Source organism: Moschus berezovskii, chromosome 2, assembly GCF_049115385.1.
Source record: "Moschus berezovskii isolate FMDL1 chromosome 2, NW_MosBer_1.0, whole genome shotgun sequence".
Lineage (NCBI taxonomy): Eukaryota > Metazoa > Chordata > Mammalia > Artiodactyla > Moschidae > Moschus > Moschus berezovskii.
This window is the reverse complement of record NC_142461.1, coordinates 27,420,674-27,441,000: the sequence shown is the minus strand read 5'-3', so window position 1 is coordinate 27,441,000 and position 20,327 is coordinate 27,420,674.

Below are 20,327 nucleotides of genomic sequence, written 5' to 3'. Positions count from 1 at the left end.
TAGACACAACTGAGCAACTAACACACACAATAAAATTTAAATTTCTAAAGTATGATTTCATACGTTTTCGTCTGGGCATAATTTTAATAGATCACCACCAAGATACAATTGGGGTTTCTGCCAAATCTCCTAATTTCTTTCCAGTGGAAATCATAAAAGTTGAGAAGAGAACAAGGGGGAGAGAGAGAGAATGAGTGTGTGTGTGTGTGTGTGTGTGTGTGTGTGTATAAAACAGTCAAATGTTATAAACTCTCCGTTGAGGTAACTTAATTCTACTTGAAATTTCCAATATGATAATGAAAAACCAGACCTGAAAGAGGGCATGGAAATGAAAAGAATTGCTGGGAAGTGAGATAAGTTTATGACATCAGTATTTTTGAACCTTGTCATCAAAAAAAAAGTACTGGGACACCATGTTTTAAATCAATAACACAGTCAAACAAACAAAGCGAAACCCTGAATGTGCACACACGCACACGCACATACACACACAAATAAACATATCCCTTTCTAATAAAGAGTATATTATCTTCCATGAAAAAAAAAGACGAGTTACAGGGGATTGGAGACAGCTTTTTCTCATCCAAATCTCATAGTGTGTTTCTCTGTTAGAATACCTGAAATTTCACTGCCTCATATTCCTTGATTTCTCTCCTTCTTAATATTGCTTTTTGGCCTTTGGACATGCCTTTGGGTGGCAACCAGTCAACACATTGTAAGTAAGGAAGCTTGAAAATGACTGGAAATCAAAATTACTCCTTGTTGCTAGAAAAGTGAGAATACTTGTGATTAGGACTACACTGTATTCACTGTCTACTCCATCCTTGATTGCTGAGGAATTTGTTCTCTAGGCCTTAGAAATGGATTTGTGGTTTGCCTGATGAATTAAAAGCCATATGACCAATGCTTTAATTGTTATAAATGATTTTGGTCTTATATGCAGCAACGTAGAAACTCATGATCAGTGATTACCATTTTCTGATTTCTATCCCTCAATCTCGTGACATTTTGGGTTAATGTGTATTTTGGTTCAGATGTGAAACACTGACAGTGAAAATGGATTTCTTTCTTAATCCACCACGGCTTTCTGGTAAAGAGTAAACCCCTCTAAAACTTCTGAGATGGGGGTCTTTTGTCAATCCAGTGCTTCACCTAATTTTATCCCTGTGACAGTTCTGGAACGTTTGATCCTCTCTGTACCACAGCTTTTTAGATTTTATCTTTAGTTCAATATTAGATCTTTCTTACTTTCTTTCTGGTTCTTGGTATCCCTTAGCAACCAATTCTAAGATCTCTTCCATTATTCTGAAGATATGGAGATCAAGTTGATGTTTCCTCCTCAGTGTTCAAATGAGGACCTCATTTCTTCCCAGTTCTGCTGCTACTGCTAAGTCACTTCAGTCGTGTCCGACTCTGTGTGACCCCATAGACGGAAGCCCACCAGGCTCCCCCGTCCCTGGGATTCTCCAGGCAAGAACACTGGAGTGGGTTGCCATTTCCTTCTCCCAGTTCTATCATTGACTATTTTACATAGTCCCATCCATTGCTCTTCACCATCAACTCCCAGACTTGGAACCATTAAACGAATCCATTCTTCTCTTTTCACTTTTTGTCCTGAGGGATTAGTCTATCTGTACAATTTTCCCTTTTAAAATATCTCCAGTATTTTCAGGTTACCAGCAAGCACCACAATCAATACTTTGGAAGCCCACACCCACCTCCAAGTCCTTCCTACCCTCCCATGGTGTCACCTTTATATCCCATTTGCGTTACCTGAACAGATTGAATACAGGTATAACTTCATCACAGAGATTCTTGAGGATGTCAAGAATGTATCAGATTCTGAGATAATCCATAGATCACTTTTTTTTTTAATTCTTTTTATTGGAGCATAGGTGCTTTACAATGTGCTGTTAGTTTTTGCTATATATCAAAGTGAATCAGTGATCTATATGTACTTATATCCCCTCTTTTTATATTTCCTTTCCATTTAGGTCACCACAGAGCATTAAGTAGAGTTCTCTGTGCTATGCAATAGGTTATCATTAGTTATCTATTTTATACAGACTGTCCTACAGAGAGAAGTCAGGAAGAGAAAAACATCTATCATATATTAATGCATATATGTGGAATCTAGAAAAATGGTACTGATGAACCTGTTTACAAGGCAGAAATAGAGACAGGCATAAAGAACAAATGTACAAACACCAAGGGGGAAAGAAGATATGGCATGAATTGGGAGATTGGAACTGGCATATATGCACTAATTGATCATTTCTTAACACAGAGAAAACAGGCACAACAATTTTTAGGTGATGCATATAGATCTCTCATTAAAAAAATGTTAATATTCTCTTGAACACACATTGGCACCCAGGGTTTCTTAGTACCATGATCACCAACATCACACTGTAATTTTATATTTGGATAGTGCTTTCTCACTTTTGACAGTTCCCTTACTCCACTTGTTCATTTAACCTCACATCACACATTCAGTTCAGTTCAGTTCGGTCACTCAGTCATGTCCGACTCTATGCGACCCCAGGAACCGCAGCATGCCAGGCCTCCTTGTCCATCACCAACTCCTGGAGTTTACCCAAACTCATGTCCACTGAGTTGGTGATGCCATCAAACCATCTTCTCTTCCTACCTTCAATCTTTCCCAACATCAGGGTCTTTTCAAAAGAGTCAGCTCTTTGCATCAGGTGGCCAAAATACTGGAGTTTCAGCTTTAACTTCAGTCCTTCCAATGAACACCCAGGATCGATCTCCTTTAGAATGGACTGGTTGGATCTTCTTGCAGCCCAAGGGATTCTCAAGAGTCTTCTCCAACACCACAGTTCAAAAGCATCAATTCTTCGGTGCTCAGCCCTCTTTATAGTCCAACTCTCACATCCATGTATGACCACTGGAAAAACCATAGCCTTGACTAGACAGACCTTTGTTGACAAAGTAGTTTCTATGCTTTTTATATGCTATCTAGGTTGGTCATAACTTTCCTTCCAAGGAGTAAGCGTCTTTTAATTTCTTGGCTGCAATCATCATCTGCAGTGATTTTGGAGTCCCCCAGAATAAAAAGTCAGCCACTGTTTCCCCATCTATTTGCCATGAAGTGATGGGACCGGATCACAATCACTCATTAGCTTTGGCATTTACTAAAGCACTGTCATACCCCACTCCAGTACTCTCGCCTGGAAAATCCCATGGACGGAGGAGCCTGGAAGCCTACAGTCCATAGGGTAGCTGAGGGTTGGATATGACTGAGCGACTACACTTTCGCTTTTCACTTTCATTCATTGGTAAAGGAAATGGAGACCCACTCCAGTGTTCTTGCCTGGAGAATCCCAAGGACGGGGGAGCCTGGTGGGCTGCTGTCTATGGGGTCGCACAGAGTCGGACACAATTGAAGTGACTTAGCAACAGCAGCAGCAGAGCACTGTCATTCCTTAAATGGGATCTCATCTATAATCATCACTCAGGCAAAAAATTGTGTACAGTAGAAACTTCCCTTCAAAAATATCTTGAAAAGTTCATGAAAATAGCACTAATGATTTCATGTTTATTTCAACTTCCTCATGAAACCAATCCAACCAGTTTTTCCTGCTACATTGAAAAACGTCACTATTTCTTTGGCTGAGTACCAGATGAAGTAATTTATAATTATTTGAAATTTTCTTATTGAAAAACTATTATTAATGATGTTCTTGTTATTTGCTGAATATATACAGTTGGATTTTCACAAGTTTAATGCCACTGGAGTATTTCTATTTAAGGACAAGTAATATTAAGAAGAGGTGGCAAGGAAACACAGAAGAACTGTACAAAAACAATCTTCACGACCAAGATAATCATGATCGTGTGATCACTGACCTAGAGCCAGACATCTTGCAATGTGAAGTCAAGTGGGCCTTAGAAAGCATTACTATGAACAAAGCTAGTGGAGGTGTGGAATTACAGTGGAGCTAGTTCAAATCCTGAAAGATGATGCTGTGAAAGTGTTGCACTCAATATGCCAACAAATTTGGAAAACTCAGCAGTGGCCACAGGACTGGAAAAGGTCAATCTTCATCCCAATCCCAAAGAAAGGCAAAGCCAAAGAACGCAAAAACTACCGCACAATTGCACTCATCTCACACGCTACTAAAGTCATGCTCAAAATTCTCCAAGCCAGGCTTCAGCAATATGGGGACCATGAACTCCCAGATGTTCAAGCAGGTTTTAGAAAAGGCAGAGGCACCAGAGATCAAATTGCCAACATCCGCTGGATCATGGAGAAAGCAAGAGAGTTCCATAAAAGCATTTATTCCTGATTTATTGACTATGCCAAAGCCTTTGACTGTGTGGATCACAATAAACTGTGGAAAATTCTTGAAAAGATGGTAATACCAGACCACCTGACCTACCTCTTGAGAAACCTGTAATGCAGGTCAGGAAGCAAAAGTTACAACTGGACATGGAACAACGGACGGTGCCAAATAGGGAAAGGAGTACGTCAAGGCTGTATACTGTCACGCTGCTTATTTAACTTATATGCAGAGTACATCATGAGGAACGCTGGGCTGGAGGAAGCACAAGCTGGAATCAAGATTGCCAGGACAAATATCAATAACCTCAGTTATGCAGATGACACCACCCTTATGGCAGAAAGTGAAGAGGAACTAAAAAACCTTTTGTTGAAAGTGAAAGAGGAGAGTGAAAAAGTTGGCTTAAACCTCAACATTCAGAAAACTAAGATCATGGCATCTGGACCCATCACTTCACGGGAAATAGATGGGGAAACAGTGGAAACAGTGGCCGACTTTGCTTTTTGAGCTTCCAAATCACTGCAGAGGGTGACTGCAGCCATGAAATTAAAAGATGCTTGCTCCTTGAAAGGAAAGTTATGACCAACCTAGACAGCATATTAAAAAGAAGAGATATTACTTTGCCAACAAACGTCCGTCTAATCAACGCTATGGTTTTTCCAGTAGATTTGTATGGATGTGAGAGTTGGACTGTGAAGAAAGCTGGTCACCAAAAACTTGATGCTTTTGAACTGTGGTGTTGGAGAAGACTCTTGAGAGTCCCTTGGACTGCAAGGAGGTCCAACTAGTCCATCCTAAAGGAGATCAGTCCTGGGTGTTCATTGGAAAGATTGATGCTGAAAGCTGAAACTCCAATACTTGGGCCACCTCATGCAAAGAGTTGACTCACTGGAAAAGACTCTGATGCTGGGAGGGATTGGGGGCTGGAAGAGAAGGGGACGACAGAGAATGAGATGGTTGGATGGCATCACCGACTCGATGGAGGTGAGTTTGAGTGAACTCTGGGAATTGGTGATGGACAGGGAGGCCTGGCATGCTGTGATTCATGGGGTCGCAAAGAGTCGGACATGACTGAGAGACTGAACTGAACTGAACTGAATATAGACCCAATAAGATTAAGCAGGGCTTCCCAGGTGGTGCTGGTGGTAAAGAACTAACCTGCCAATGCAGGAGACATATAAGACTCAGGTGTGATCCCTAGTTCGGGAAGATCCCCTGGAGGAGAAAAACTAGTGGCAAACCACTAGTACTCTTGCCTGGAGAATCCCATGGACAATGGAGCCCTGAGGGCTACATACAGTCCATGGGGTCACAAATAGTCAGACAGAACTGAAGTGTTAAGACCACGCACAAGATTAAGCAATTTGCCTAAAGTCACAGCTAGATACTGGAAGAAATGAGTTTATAAATCAAGTCTCCTCATAGTAAATGAGGTTCTTTTTCTATTAGATGGAAGTTTGTTAATTTTTGCACCTCTGGAAATTGACTCACTGGTAGTGTTTCCCAAGTTTCTGGGTCGAGTAGGATTCTGAAGCTGAGTTTGGGCTAGCAAATAAAATCATAATAGTTATTGGCTTGCCATGAACAAGAGTAGACAGAAGTGATGTGCTTGCATTGCATTAAGAATTAGAAATAGTTCTCTTTTTTTGTCCTTCTATACAAACACATAAAGATTTTAAACCCAAGAATTAAATCATCTATTTCCCGTATGGTCTTGGTTAAATTAGAAGGCTTAAGAAACAGGAGGAAGCATTAACATAAAAGATAATTGGTTGACTAATTTTTAAGTGTATTTTTATGATGGACACATTCTTAAAGTATTCATTAACTAATGGAATTATGGCAGTGTGTGATTGCTATCTCTACAGAATAGGTTAAAAAGTGCAGAGTCATAATAGCCTCTTGTCTTTCAAAGAGCTGGGAGGTGGACCCGTCTCACTTGTCTCTACTGAGAAGGATCAAGGGTCTTATTGATATTCAAGGTTCTGTTCACAGAAGCTTCAATAAGCTGCCTCACTTAGGAGCTGCCCTGGAGGATGAGGGGAAGAGAGAGGAAAAAATGCTGTCATTGTGTTCGGGAAGCAGCCATTTAGACAAAGAGTAGAATTAGGTTCATGATTCTGGTGGACTTATCTTGATAAAAATCTTTCACCCAACTTCCTTCAAGGCTTCAAAGACCAAGACCTGTCAGTTCTCCAAGCTTTTCTGGTAAATACCCTGCATGGTTGCCCCTGGGTATGCAATATGAGGGGACAGCATGAGGATAATCTTGCAGAATGCCTCCTAGGAGTTTCTTTCAGGAACAGGATTGGGTTCCTCATTCACTCTGATGTAAGAGGTCGATCACTTGTTCTAGTTTGATAGGAAAGGAGGGCATCTGTATCTGTAACAGAGAAGAACAAACCTGACTCCATATTGCATCTATCCCTTTAGCGCTAACCTTTGTGCTCCTTTGCCTATGCTTAGTCATGCTGGCTTTACATCTTTTGTAAAAGAATATTGCCTATAGTCTGAAATAAATAGGGTAGTTTTGACTTTTAAAGGTGTAACACTTTTCCATTTCGTAGAGATAAAAAATTACAAAACAGAAAATATTTGTCTTGTTGGAGGTTTATAGGAACATTGTTGTCAGACCAACCTGGACAGTTGCAAGAACAAAGAATTCCTGCACCAAGAAATTTGCAACAAACACCTGCACTCTGTCTCATTTTAGTATAAAAGAAGTCTGAATTCTAACTCAGGTAAGATAGCTCTTCGGGACACAAATCCACCATCTTCTCATTCTGCTGGCTTTCCAAATCAAGTCATCCCTTCATTTATTGGCCTGTTGTGTGGTGAGCAGTACAAGCTTGAACTGAGTAATACGTCTACTCTGGAACAGACCACAGAGCAACCTGATATTCTGCTGTCACCAGATCCTTGATTTTCACTTTTCTCTGAGGATTTTTTTCCCCAATGCCTTTTACCCTTCCCAGGTATGCGACCAATTCTCCTTCACACTTGGGAAAAAAACTCTAACATCCTAAGTCGCATTATTAATTTTAATAAGGATTTGGGTGTCATAGATGGCAGCAGCATACAGCAGGGAAATTTTCTGATTTTTCTGAATTGGAGACAACTTAGTCTTGAATAATAGACATTAGCATTTCTAAAATATTCCTCAGTTATTCTGGTCACCTGGATTTTCTCTCTGCATATTTTATCCCTTAGCTGTCTTTGCCTCCTTCATGGCCCTCTCTTCTTTGCTTCAGAAATGTCAAACCTAGTTCTCCTCCTGGGATGCTCTGCAGGGGTCCTCACCCTATACTCCTTGGTTGCCATCTGGAGTTCTTAAATTCCAAAATTCATTACTTACCGACAAATTTAACACTGATTCCCCATCTCAAAGCAGTCTCTGTACTTATTTTGCAAATCCAAAATGAGATGCTTTTCTATCCCAAAGCACCTGCCTTTGAATTTCACATGTTCTTGGAATGTGGAAACTGTAGCAAGTTTTTATTTGTATTAATAGTAATTGTTTCTCATCTTGAGAGAGAAAGAAACAGAAAGTCAGAGACAGACAGGGAGAAAGTTAATGTGCATTGAATATCCAGGTAAGCATTTGGGACAATACTGAAAACTTTTAAATGATTTTATTTTTAATTCAAATAACATAGTATATCTACCTCTTTTGAGGCTATGTAACCAGGACTTCAACATATGAGCACTGAATTCAGACTGACCAATTTCAAATTTCAGCCCTCACGTTTCTTCAAGATTTTAGGTGAGCTACTTAACATTTCAGATTGTTATCTAAAAGTAGAGACAATAGCAATACAATAAACAAAGGCTTATTGTGAGAATTAAATGAGAAACTCACAAAAGAAATGCACACAGAGCCTCTGTTTCTACTATGGCAGTTACCATAAAGATGGTGATCATGAGGATGAGGATTGTGTTAAGAAACTGTTTCTCCACCCTCCAGGGAGACAGACAAAACAAATGGTTACTTCAGTTTCCTTGAAGTGATCACACTCGGGGAGATTAAAGCCAAAGAAGTCCAAAGATAATCCTGGCCAAAACATTCTCACATTATACTATCTTTGTAGAGTGCCAGGTTTACTGAGGACCCGTCAAGAAGGGGACAATGTACATTAGCACTAGTCTTGAGAGTTATACCCCAGAACATTCCTTTTTTGGTTTCAGGGACACCCAATCGTAGAAAATCCTTTTATCTTTCAGAACTTTAGATATGTCTATGTCAATTTACAAACAGTTGCTCATTGCTAATGTTATGAGGAAAGGATAATGAAAGTTAAGAAAACAAGCAAAACAGCACAACTATCTAAACTTGTCCCAAGAGAAACACCTGGCCTGCTATTTACCTGTCTGGTCTCAGTTCATTTGCTCTGCCACATCTTTTGAACATATCAATGTGTGGGTGCACATAGCAAAAGGGACTTTATTGATGTGATTAATTCAGTCCTGAATATGCATTGGAAGGACTGATGTTGAAGATGAAACTCTAATACTTTGGCTACCTGACGCAAAGAACTGACTCATTTGAAAAGACCCTGATGCTGGGAAAGATTGAAGTTGAGAGAAGGAGACAACAGAGGATGAGATGGTTCAGTGGCATCGCGGACTCAATGGACATGAGTCTGAATTAACTCCGGGAGTTGCTGATGGACAGGGAGGCCTGGCATGCTGTAGTCCATGCGGTCAAAAGAGTCAGACACGACTGAACTGAACTGAAGTAAGAAGATTGCTCTGGATTATCTAAATGGACCCAACGTAATCTCAAGGGTTCTTAAAAGAGGGAGGTGAGAAGGTCAAAGAGAATTACCATATATAACAATGGAAGGGAGTAATTGGAATAAAGCAAGGAAGGGGCCATGAGCCAACTAGTGCAGGAATCTTATAGAAACTGAAAAAGATAAAGGAATGAGTTATCTTTGAAGCCTCCAGAAGGAGTGCAGCCTGGCTAACACCTTGGTTTTAGATTTCAGATCACTAGAACTATAAGAAAATTAATTTGTGTTGTTTTAAGCATGTGGTAATTTGTTAGAGAAGTAATAGATAATTAATACATAATCTATCTTTATTATGTATATATCAAAAACTTGTTCTTTTTTTTTTAATTGCTGAGTTGTATTCCAAGGTGTGAAGGTGTCACACAATTTAGTTTAACCGTTTACCTGTTGAAGGACATGAGAGTTATTAACTATTATGAATAAACCTGCTATGAACATTTGTATACAGGCTTTTGAGTAAATATAAATTTTCATTTATCTTCAATGAATATTCAAGAATGTAATTTTTAGGTTATAATTTAAGTACATTTTTAGCTTTGTAAAATCAACAAAATTTTCATCCTACTAATTTTTCTGGGAGGAACCTGGTGGTCTACAGTCCACGGGGTCGCAAAGAGTCGGACACGACTGAGCGACTTCACTTTCACTTTTCACTTTCACTTTCAACCAATTTGAAGGGCACTGTAAAACTAGACTAAAATGCTTTTGACTACTTGAACTCTTATATACACATTAAGCCCCAAAGTTGCAGAAGGATCCAATTTCTATATAATACTTACTAAGTATATAGTTGCTATTTCAAATACAGTATAGAAGAGGGTGGACAAAAAGGAACCTCTAATATTGCTAAAAATAAGATGATGCCTCCCAAAGACCAAGAACTGGGGTCTAACCAAGGAACTACTTTACTTCTCTGTAGGACAGAGGAACCTCATAATAACTGCCTAGCTTGATTTGTTTATTGTTTTGAAGAAATGACTTGTATGTGCCTCAAATTTCCCTTTTCTGAATGGACTTGCTGATTGCAGTAATCCTATCCACATTCCTCTATGGTGATGGTGGCAGTGGTGGTGGAAGAGACAATATGAGTTATCTTTTTAATTCACAAGTAACTGCATGACAAAAAGGAATATCTGGACCTAATGCAGAGGAATGCACATCTCCTGGAATTCAGATTTTAAATTGAGTTTCCTACAATATAGGGCTTTGGTTTATTTCTCTTAGAAGAGAAGTAAGTGTGTACTGTGTGTGAGAACAATGGGATAGATTTTTGGTAATGACTAAAAGAAGACTCTTGACAACTGCTAGATGTTGAAAACATCTAGCCCTGCCTCTAGACTCAACCCCACAAAGCCAACAACCTTGAGACAGATGGAACTTGTTACCATCAAACAAGACTACTTGATGTTTGCCTAATCCTTTTTCCTTATCATTGTCTTCTGGACTTTGCAGACATTGTTTTCTCTACCTAGAAGAGCCTTCTTTTTCATCTCTTAGTGTTTAGAACAGGAAGAGAAGTGCCTGTCTGAAAACTACTGTAACAATAAAAACAACGTGCCTGACCCTCAGTATTTGACTTCTCCTTAATAAATTTCATATGTACCATTCAAAAAATATATGTGTTGGGGGAGGGTGTTCACTCTTTGAAATATGGCATGCTTAGAAATATTTCTCTCATACAGAGTTATCTACCATCATAAAATAAAATACTTTTCTTTATGGAAAAGATTGATGACAATTTTGTTTAGTATGTTACATTTTTATTTTGCATCAATTTTATGCTGGTTTTTATGCTAAAATTAAAAAAAACACCTAAAACGTTTAAGTCATTCTTGCTGTAAAGGAATTCACAACACATTCCAGTACCTATAAAATGAAAACAATGCAGAATTTATAGAGTTAAATCACAGAAGAAAAGCACTGAAGTTTTAACATTCAATTATCCAGAAAAGCAAATCCATTTTGGTTTTGTTAATAGCATTGAAATTTGCATGCCACTCTTTTAATTAAAGCAGTTGAGAACACATGTTGTTCACTTCATGTCTATATATTTCCTCTGGGAACAAGGCAAACTTTATGATAAAGCATAATGCAAATAATTTATATGTAAAACAATAAACCCAATTCTCTAACCTAGAATTTTTCAAATGAGGTATTTTCAGATCACTGTCTGAGAGTCTCCCTGGGGATGAGAGTGGTGCTGGTTAAATTACTGATTACTGGGACTCACCTCAGACCTACAAATGAATTTCCATTAGGGATACATGTTTCATAAACTACTTGGGTAATATTTATATACACTAATTTTGGAAATCAGTTCCCCAACAGCAGAAGTCAATGCACAATAAATGATTGTGGCGGGGGGGTGGGGGGGAGCAGACTTCTGAAGTGTATACTCAGAACCCGAAGGAAAGAAAAAGAGCTACTCCCAAGATCTCTCTCTGTGGCCTGCCAAGTGTCCAAAGATTGTGAAAACTCTCAATGGATTTCCCTCTAGACACTGTGATATTAATTCTCTCCTCCTCTAGAATCATGGCCCAAAAAGAGAATGATAATTCATACAGCCACAAATGAGTCAGAACATCTCTACCTAGTCTGGGACTAGGAAAAGGGGAGTTTTGAGAGTTTTGTTTTTGCTTACTGTAGCTTGAAACGGGTGTGTGCTTGGAGCTGAGTCCAGTGGTTTCCTCTATTGAAGAAATCCTACTTCTTCTCATTTTCTTTAGATAGCTAGAAAGGAGAGAGGGTAGTGAAAATATCAAAAGGAGGAAAGGGGGAAAGGAAAGGAAAAGACAAGACAAGAAATGCTGTGGAGCAGTTTGCAAAGACTCCCTCAAGGACATAACATTGAAGCTGACAAAAATTCTCATCCATACCAAGAACATTCTATCCACTCTGGGAAGTGGTAGAGCAGCATTACAGAGACTATGATCATCCATTTTCCCACCCAGTTTGTCTCCCTTATAAAAAGAGATTCATTCATAAAAGAATTTTCAAATATGGTTTCTCTTAAAACAAAAAGAATGCTTTTAGATTGTCAAAGCATCACCTTGCTCCATTTCACTGAGCCATTGATATATGTGCATACCAGAAATAAACTTAGGGTAGGAAAAAAATAAGGTTACCTGTTTTTCAATGAATTTATATTGAATTTTCTACCATCTTCCTCTCAGTTTCATTTCCATGACTACAAAAGTATTGCTATCCTAGTCAGGTAACCTGTGGAAAAAAATACACTCTCAAATCTTAGTTATGTTGCAAAGCTTTGATTTTTTCATATCATGGGCCACTGAGGGATGCAAATCTAGTATGATTCCATTTCTAGGTTAGAAATGATTGATCAAGACAGGAAAAGAAAACAAGAAGAAACACGTACTATGTCTTCAAGTGTCTACCCAGAAATGAAATGCATTTCGTTAGCTAAGGTGTCACTTGACTTCAAGAAAGAAGGTAGTATAATACAACTATGTTCTAGAAGGAAAAAAGTGAGGACTATTTGCTAACTATTAATGACAACAAACCCCGGTAAATTTAATATCTTCCTTTGCCAAGAAAATGTATTCCCATCATGAAGCACTTTTAATTTTCCTTCTTATTTTTAATTTCCCTTAGATAACGAGCCATTGATAGACATGTTACTTTCAGACATCTTATGATTGTTTTTGTGTTTGGTTCACCATTCTTGTGGCAATGCATATCAATAGCTCCTATTACAACTGTGGTTTCGTAAAATATTCCTTTATCATGCATGTGTAAAATTATATATGTATATATATATACATATATAATTTTTTAGTAGACTGTGCCCTCATAAGTAGAGCAGGAGTTAGTCATGTGAAGACAGAAGACAGTTCTTAGAGTAAAGGGGTGAATCCTAGACATAAGAAAAATCAGCATTCAAGCAGATTGACTAGAAACGTGGGGCTTGAACCAAGAATTATAAGCAATAGCCTTTTGCTTGATGGGTGATAGAATTTGCCAAAGAATGGTAAGAAACCAAACTAGAGGTTTATGTAGAAGTTGGATCATGGTGTTCCTTTCAGGTCTTTCTTATTCTTGAGATGATTATGATGCTGAAGAAGAAAATTAAATGCAATAAGTCTGTCACAAAAATGTTTGGTAAATGACATGATCATTAAAGTCATCTTGAAAGCAAACAAATAACATGTTCAACCAAAATGACTTTAACCTCGGTTATGGAGTCACTGATACTATGGAAATTAATACTGGTATGTGGTTATATTGCCCTAGAAACACTAAACAATATGATCTGGTGGGAAGAGTAGACACATAAAAATTCGTGCCCTATTCTGATTTTTGTCATTAAGTAGTTCCATAACTTTAGATAGCCCAGATAACCTTTGTGTCTCAGCTTCTTAATAAATAAGATTGATGTTTTTATAGGTTTCTTATTGAATGCTTAAGGTTATGACATAATGGGTGTGGAAAGGTCCCACGAAAAATAAAATAAAAATTAGCATAAGTAATCAAGGTATTCTTGATCCCCATGATAAACAATTCATAGGACATGCCATCAATATTGAAAGTAATAAAAATCTAACATTTATTTCAGTCCTTCTTTACTGATTAAATATTTTATTAGATTTTTTACAGTAAACTCAATCAAGACTATAACCAATTCCTTAATAAAAAAATGTAATATTTAAAGATCAAGCCTTTTAAAAATTAAATGTAAACCAGAGTAAATTTTAAGTAGTTCTTTTAGACATACATATGTACATGTGATTTATATAAAAGTCTCTCATCATTACTGGTTTCATTTAAAACCTCTTCAAAATAATTAGGATGATCACTTTTGACTCTGGAATATGTCATTTTGTAAACTATTGCAATTTTCCATTAATTATAACTGTTGACCCTTTGACCAATCAGAATATTTCTTATCAGTTTAATTATTTCTCAAGGATTCCATTTACTTTGTCAATAACCAAGATAAATGCCATCAGTCATGAACTTTTATGTGCCATTTAATGAAAGTTATGATAATCTGAAAGTTAAATCCCTTTTGAATTTTGTCTTCAAGATGCTCAATTGTACCTCTCAATCTATGAGAATCTTGGGAACCAAATGTACCAAGAAGTGTGTGTGTGTTATGTAAATAGAGGTGGAACCATCAGATCTCTCTATAAAATCTGATGTACTGATAAGGATAAGGCTTTGCTTAACTTTTAAAACAAAATACATTCAACATGTATATTTGTTGTTGTTCAATGGCTAAGTCATGTCCGACTCTCTGTGACCCTATGGACTGCATCACACCAGGCTCCTATGTCCTTCATTATCTGCCAGAGTTTGCTCAAATTCACGTCCACTGAGTTGGTGATGCTATCCAACCATCTCATCCACTGCTATCCTTTCTCCTTTTGGCTTCCATTTTCCCCAGCATTAGTGTCTTTTCCAATGAGTCAGCTCTTTGCATCAGGAGGGCAAACTACTGGAGCTTCAGCTTCAGCATCAGCCCTTCCAGTGAATATTCAGAGTTGTTTTCCTTTAGGATTGGCTGGTTTGATCTCCTTGCTGTCTCAGGGACTCTCAAGAGTTTTCTCCAGCACCACAGTTCAAAAGCATCAATCCTTTGGTGCTCAGTCTTCTTTACAGTCCAACTCACACAACCATACATGACTACTGAGAAAACCATAGCTGTGACTATATGGACCTTTGTTGTCCAAGTGATGTCTCTGCTTTTTAATAGTCTATGTTTGTCATAGCTTTCCTTCCAAGGAGCAAGCATCACTTAATTTCATGGCTACAGTAACCATGCTCAATGATTTTGGAGTCCAAGAAAAGAAAATCTGTCACTGATGCCACTTTTCCCCCTTCTATTTTGTAACGAAGCAGTGGGACTGGATGCTATGATCTTAGTTTTTTGAATGTTGAAATTTTAGTCAATTTTTTCACCCTCCTCTTTCACCTTCATCAAGAAGCTCTTTAGTTACTCTTTACTTTCTGCCATTAGAGTGGTATCATCTGCATATCTGAGGTTGTTGATATTTCTCTTGGTAACCTTGATTCCAGCTTGTGATTCATTCAGCCCAGCATTTCACATGGTATACCTCCCATCCCTCATGGGAAAATGCGGTTCTAGTTTTGAGTAATATAGATTAGATTGAGTTGTGGTAGGACTTCATAAATAGACTGGGTTGTTGTAGGACTTCATAGAGATAGACTCATAATCCTTTTGACTCTGGTATCTTTCGCTTTCACTTAGTGTAATGTTCTCAAGATTACCTTTTATCTTTATATTATCTTTTATCTTTTCTTAATTCTGTTGCAATGTTTTCAATGAGAACTTTTTTGTTAATTTGGTTAAGTCTAGTTGTCAACCTTTATTTTTTATAGCTAGTAATTTTTATGTCTTCCACTAACATTCTTTTCTTCATATCAGATTGTAAAGATCCATCAAGTTGTAAAGACTCTCTTGTGTTTTCTAAAAGCTTTATCATACTAGTTTTTACACTTCGATCTGTGATGCACCTTGAGAAAATTTATTTGATGTAAGTTAGAGATCAGTGTTCAGACTTTTCCATTCATTTATCTAGTCATTCCAGTATTATTTGATGAAAAAATATTTTTCCACACTTAAATGACCTAAAACCTTGTTGACAATCAATTGACTTTATATTTGTGAATTTATTTCTAGACTCTATTTCATTGACTTACTGATTTACTCACATGCCCAAAACAATTGTCACTGTAACTTTATGGTATACCTTCAGTTCAGTTCAGTTCAGTTCAGTCACTCAATCGTGTCCGACTCTTTGCGACCCCATGAATCACAGCACGCCAGGCCTCCCTGTCCATCACCAACTCCAGAGTTCACTCAAACTCATGTCCATAGAGTCGGTGATGCCATCCAGCCATCTCATTCTCTGTCGTCCCCTTCTCCTCCCACCCCCAATCCTTCCCAGAATCAGAATCTTTTCCAGTGAGTCAACTCGTTGCATGAGGTGGCCAAAGGATTGGAGTTTCAGCTTTAGCATCAGTCCTTCCAATGAACACCCAGGATTGATCTCCTTCAGAATGGACTGGATGGATCTCCTTGCAGTCCAAGGGACTCTCAAGAGTCTTCTCCAGCACCACAGTTCAAAAGCATCAATTCTTCGGCGATCAGCTTTCTTCACAGTCCAACTCTCACATCCATACATGACCACTGGAAAAACCATAGCCTTGAGGTAGTGTGAATCCTCCATTTTTCTATTTTCCCAGATTGTTTGACTTTCTTATGTCCTTTGTATTTCCATATAGATTTTATAATTAACTGGCCAAACAATAAAAATTTCTGCTGGGGTTTTGAGACTGCATTAAATGTGATTAGCTTGATAATAATCAGTGTGTCAACTCCTTATCATATTGGGTTCCCGGATCCATGTATGCACTACTTGGACAGACTTCTGTAGTCTTCCAGTCCTATACACATACTCTCTCATCTTTGTTAAGCTCTCAGTCCTACAGCAAACACTTTCTCCTTGGCCTTTGGGAATCAGTTCTTATCTGTGTAGGCACATCCCAACTCTCAGCCACTGGAAACTTCCATGCCTACCCTGGGTCATATTGTTTCCTTAGTTCCATCCCCTTTGGTACCATGTTTCACTATTTCCATCCCTAATATAGTCAAGTCTATGGTTTTTCCAGTGGTCATGTATGGATGTGAGAGTTGGATTGCGAAGAAAGCTGATCACTGAAGTGATGCTTTTGAACTGTGGTGTTGGAGAAGACTCTTGAGAGTCCCTTGGACTGCAAGGAGATCCAACCAGTCCACTCTAAAGGAGAGCAGTCCTGGGTGTTCATTGGAAGGACTGATGCTAAAGCTAAAGCTCCAATACTTTGGCCACCTCATGCAACGAGTTGACTCATTGGAAAAGACTCTGATGCTGGGAGGGACTGGGGGAGGGAGGAGAAGGGGACGACAGAGAATGAGATGGCTGGATGGCATCACCGACTCGATGGTGAGTTTGAGTGAACTCCAGGAGTTGGTGATGGACAGAGAGGCCTGGCATGCTGTGATTCATGGGGTCGCAAAGAGTCGGACATGACTGAGCGACTGAACTGAACTGAATATAGTCGAGTGTGTGCATGTGTGCTAAGTTGCTTCAGTTATATCCAACTTTTTGTGACTCTATGGACTGTAGCCTGATAGGCTCCTCTGTCCATGGATGGGATTCTCCAGGCAACAATACTGGAGTGGGTTGCCTCCTCCAGGGGATATAGGCAAGTAACTTTTTTTCCTGAAAGATCACAATCCTATGTTGCCTCTTGTCTAACATACTGAAAAAACTGCCACAGAATATGTCCAATTTTATGATTGCTTAAGCCAACAAAGGTCCGTCTAGTCAAGACTATGGTTTTTCCAGTGGTCATGTATGGATGTGAGAGTTGGACTGTGAAGAAAGCTGATCGTTGAAGAATTGATGTTTTTGAACTGTGGTGTTGGAGAAGACTCTTGTGAGTCCCTTGGACTGCAAGGAGATCCAACCAGTCCATTCTAAAGGAGATCAATCCTGGGTGTTCATTGGAAGGACTGAAGCTAAAGCTGAAACTTCAATCCTTTGGCCACCTCATGCAACGAGTTGACTCACTGGAAAAGATTCTGATGCTGGGAAGGATTGGGGGCGGGAGGAGAAGGGGACGACAGAGAATGAGATGGCTGGATGGCATCACCGACTCTATGGACATGAGTTTGAGTGAACTCTGGAGTTGATGATGGACAGGGAGGCCTGGTGTGCTGTGATTCACGGGGTTGCAAAAATTCAGACATGACTGAGCAACTGAACTGAACTGAACTGAACTGAAGGTGAGAAGGCTAGTCTGGTATCAGGTACATCATCATGCAAAGTTGCAGAATTATTGCAACTTACAGTTTTAGTCAAACCAATTGTTGCTGTTGTTCAGTCTCTAAGTTGTGTCTGAATAATGAAGAAATAATGAATGTGAAATTTCTTAATTTCCAAAGGAAATACTGTGTATCTCTGTAGGGGGAGCAGCAAAGGAGTAAATCTCCATATTTAAAAAAAATTGATTTTAGGTATAGAACTTAAACCTGGAATCATGCAATAAAAAAAAAAAAAATGAGAGAGAGAGATTTAAAGTTCTCCATTTTAAAATTATGAAGCGGCAAGACTATGATCAGACAAGTTATTGCCAAGGAATCAGTGGGTCTCAAGCATGTATGAAAATGCCATTATAGTCCTTGAATATCCATCTCTTGAGGGGAGAATTCCATAGACTGTATAGTCAATGGGGTCACTAAGAGTCCGACATAACTGAGTGACTTTTGCAGGGGACTGTCATTGTTATCACTGACTCACTGGACATGAGTTTGAGAAGGCTCCGGGAGTTGTTGATGAACAGGGAAGCCTGGCATGCTACAGTCCATGGGGTCACAAAGAGTCAGACATGACTGAGCAACTGAATTGAACTGAGGGGACCATCACTTGCTTCTGGATGGGAGGACATGCCTCAGACTGCTAGGACTTCAGTAACTAAAATTTCATAGGATTTCTATTTATGGATACTTTCTCAAAATGTTTTATGCCCGATTATCTAGATAATTCAGGATCATTTTTTATGAGGTTATTTTTCCAGATAATGGAATAAAAATTGTAATCTTAAACTAGAATTAATTGAGTAGCCTTTCTATCTTCAACATTTCTCAGAAAATTTCCATGTTTAATTTGAGGAACACAGGAATCTTATGCTAATTTTCACTTCTACTTAAGAAAAAGGTTTAAAATATATTCATAAATTAAACTGCATCCATCATCTATTTCATAAAAGAAAATACAATATCTTATTGTAGAAATGGCAAATGAACCGGTTTATAAGTTTTGTCTTAGTTTGTCCCCTGGAAGCTGACTCAAGGAGCAGAGGAAATTCCTTCTCTGCAATTCTGATTTTGATTATGCATTATTATAGCTCCTTAAGAATATAAAAGACCTGTACATAGTATACCTTACTTTTTTCATATGTTTAGTAACATAAAAGATTAGTATATTTTTCTGATATATTCATTCATCTATTGAGAATTTAAATCACATTAGGAATCCCTGCTTTCAATTAAATTTCATTCCCTATGCCCTTCAAACAATAGGAGGGAAAGTATTGGACAAAAGAAAAGTTATGAGCCAAGAATGTAATCTCAATGTGTCTCATTATTCCATAGTTTTTAGTGTCTTTCCCCTCTTTTGTGCCTTAGAGACTGTAGTCAAGTTACATTTACACTTGCAATCTTACGGTCTATTTTAGATTTTGTTGTTAGACCTGCTTTTTCAAAAATTCTGCTCACTCTGCAGTCATATATGTTTATAGTGCTCTGGAGTCTAACTCCTACTAGAGGCATTAAATTATAGACTCAGGTCATACCCCAGACCATGTTGTCTGAGGTGTAGAATGCACAAAAATATTTGGTCATTTTGGTTTGTTTTTGAACCTGTACTCATTGGCTGAAATCTCAGCAAACCTGATCTCAAGTCAAAAGATGAAAAATAGGGTTGATTCTCTCCCTGTGTGAGTCCATATACTCATTCTTGAGAAATGTTAATGAAAGTGCCAGGGCTAGAAATTGAACGGAATGAAGTTTAGATATTTAGACAACTTAAATGTAATTTCAAAAACTGAAATCCCTATAAACATTTTATTTTAGAATATAATTAGATTTACAGAAAAGTTACAAAACCTGTAGAGGTACCGTATACTTTGTACTCCATTTTCTCCTATTATTAACATGTTTCCTTAGTATGGCATGTGCTTAGTCACTCAATCATGTCCTACTCTTTGCAACACCTTGGACTGTAGCCTGCCAGGCTCCTCTGTCCATGGGGATTCTCCAGGCAAGAATACTGGAGTGGGTTGCCATGCCCTCCTTCATGGAATCTTTCCAACTCAAGGATTGAACCCAGGTCTCCCGCATTGCAGGCGGATACTTAGTATGGTAAGTATGTCACAATTAATGAAGCAATGTATATACATCATTATTAATTGGAGTATGTATTTTATGTAAACTTCCTGAGATTTTACCTAATGTCCTTTTGTTGTACCATGATCCCACAGAGAATTAATTCTCTGTGGGAGAACACTACAATTTCTTTAGTTATATTGTCTCCTTAGGCCTTTTGTGGCAATGGCAGTTTCTCAGATTTTCCTTGTTTTAGGTGACCTTGGCGGTTTAAGGAGCACTTGTCAGATACTTTGAAGACTGTCCCTCAAGGGCTTT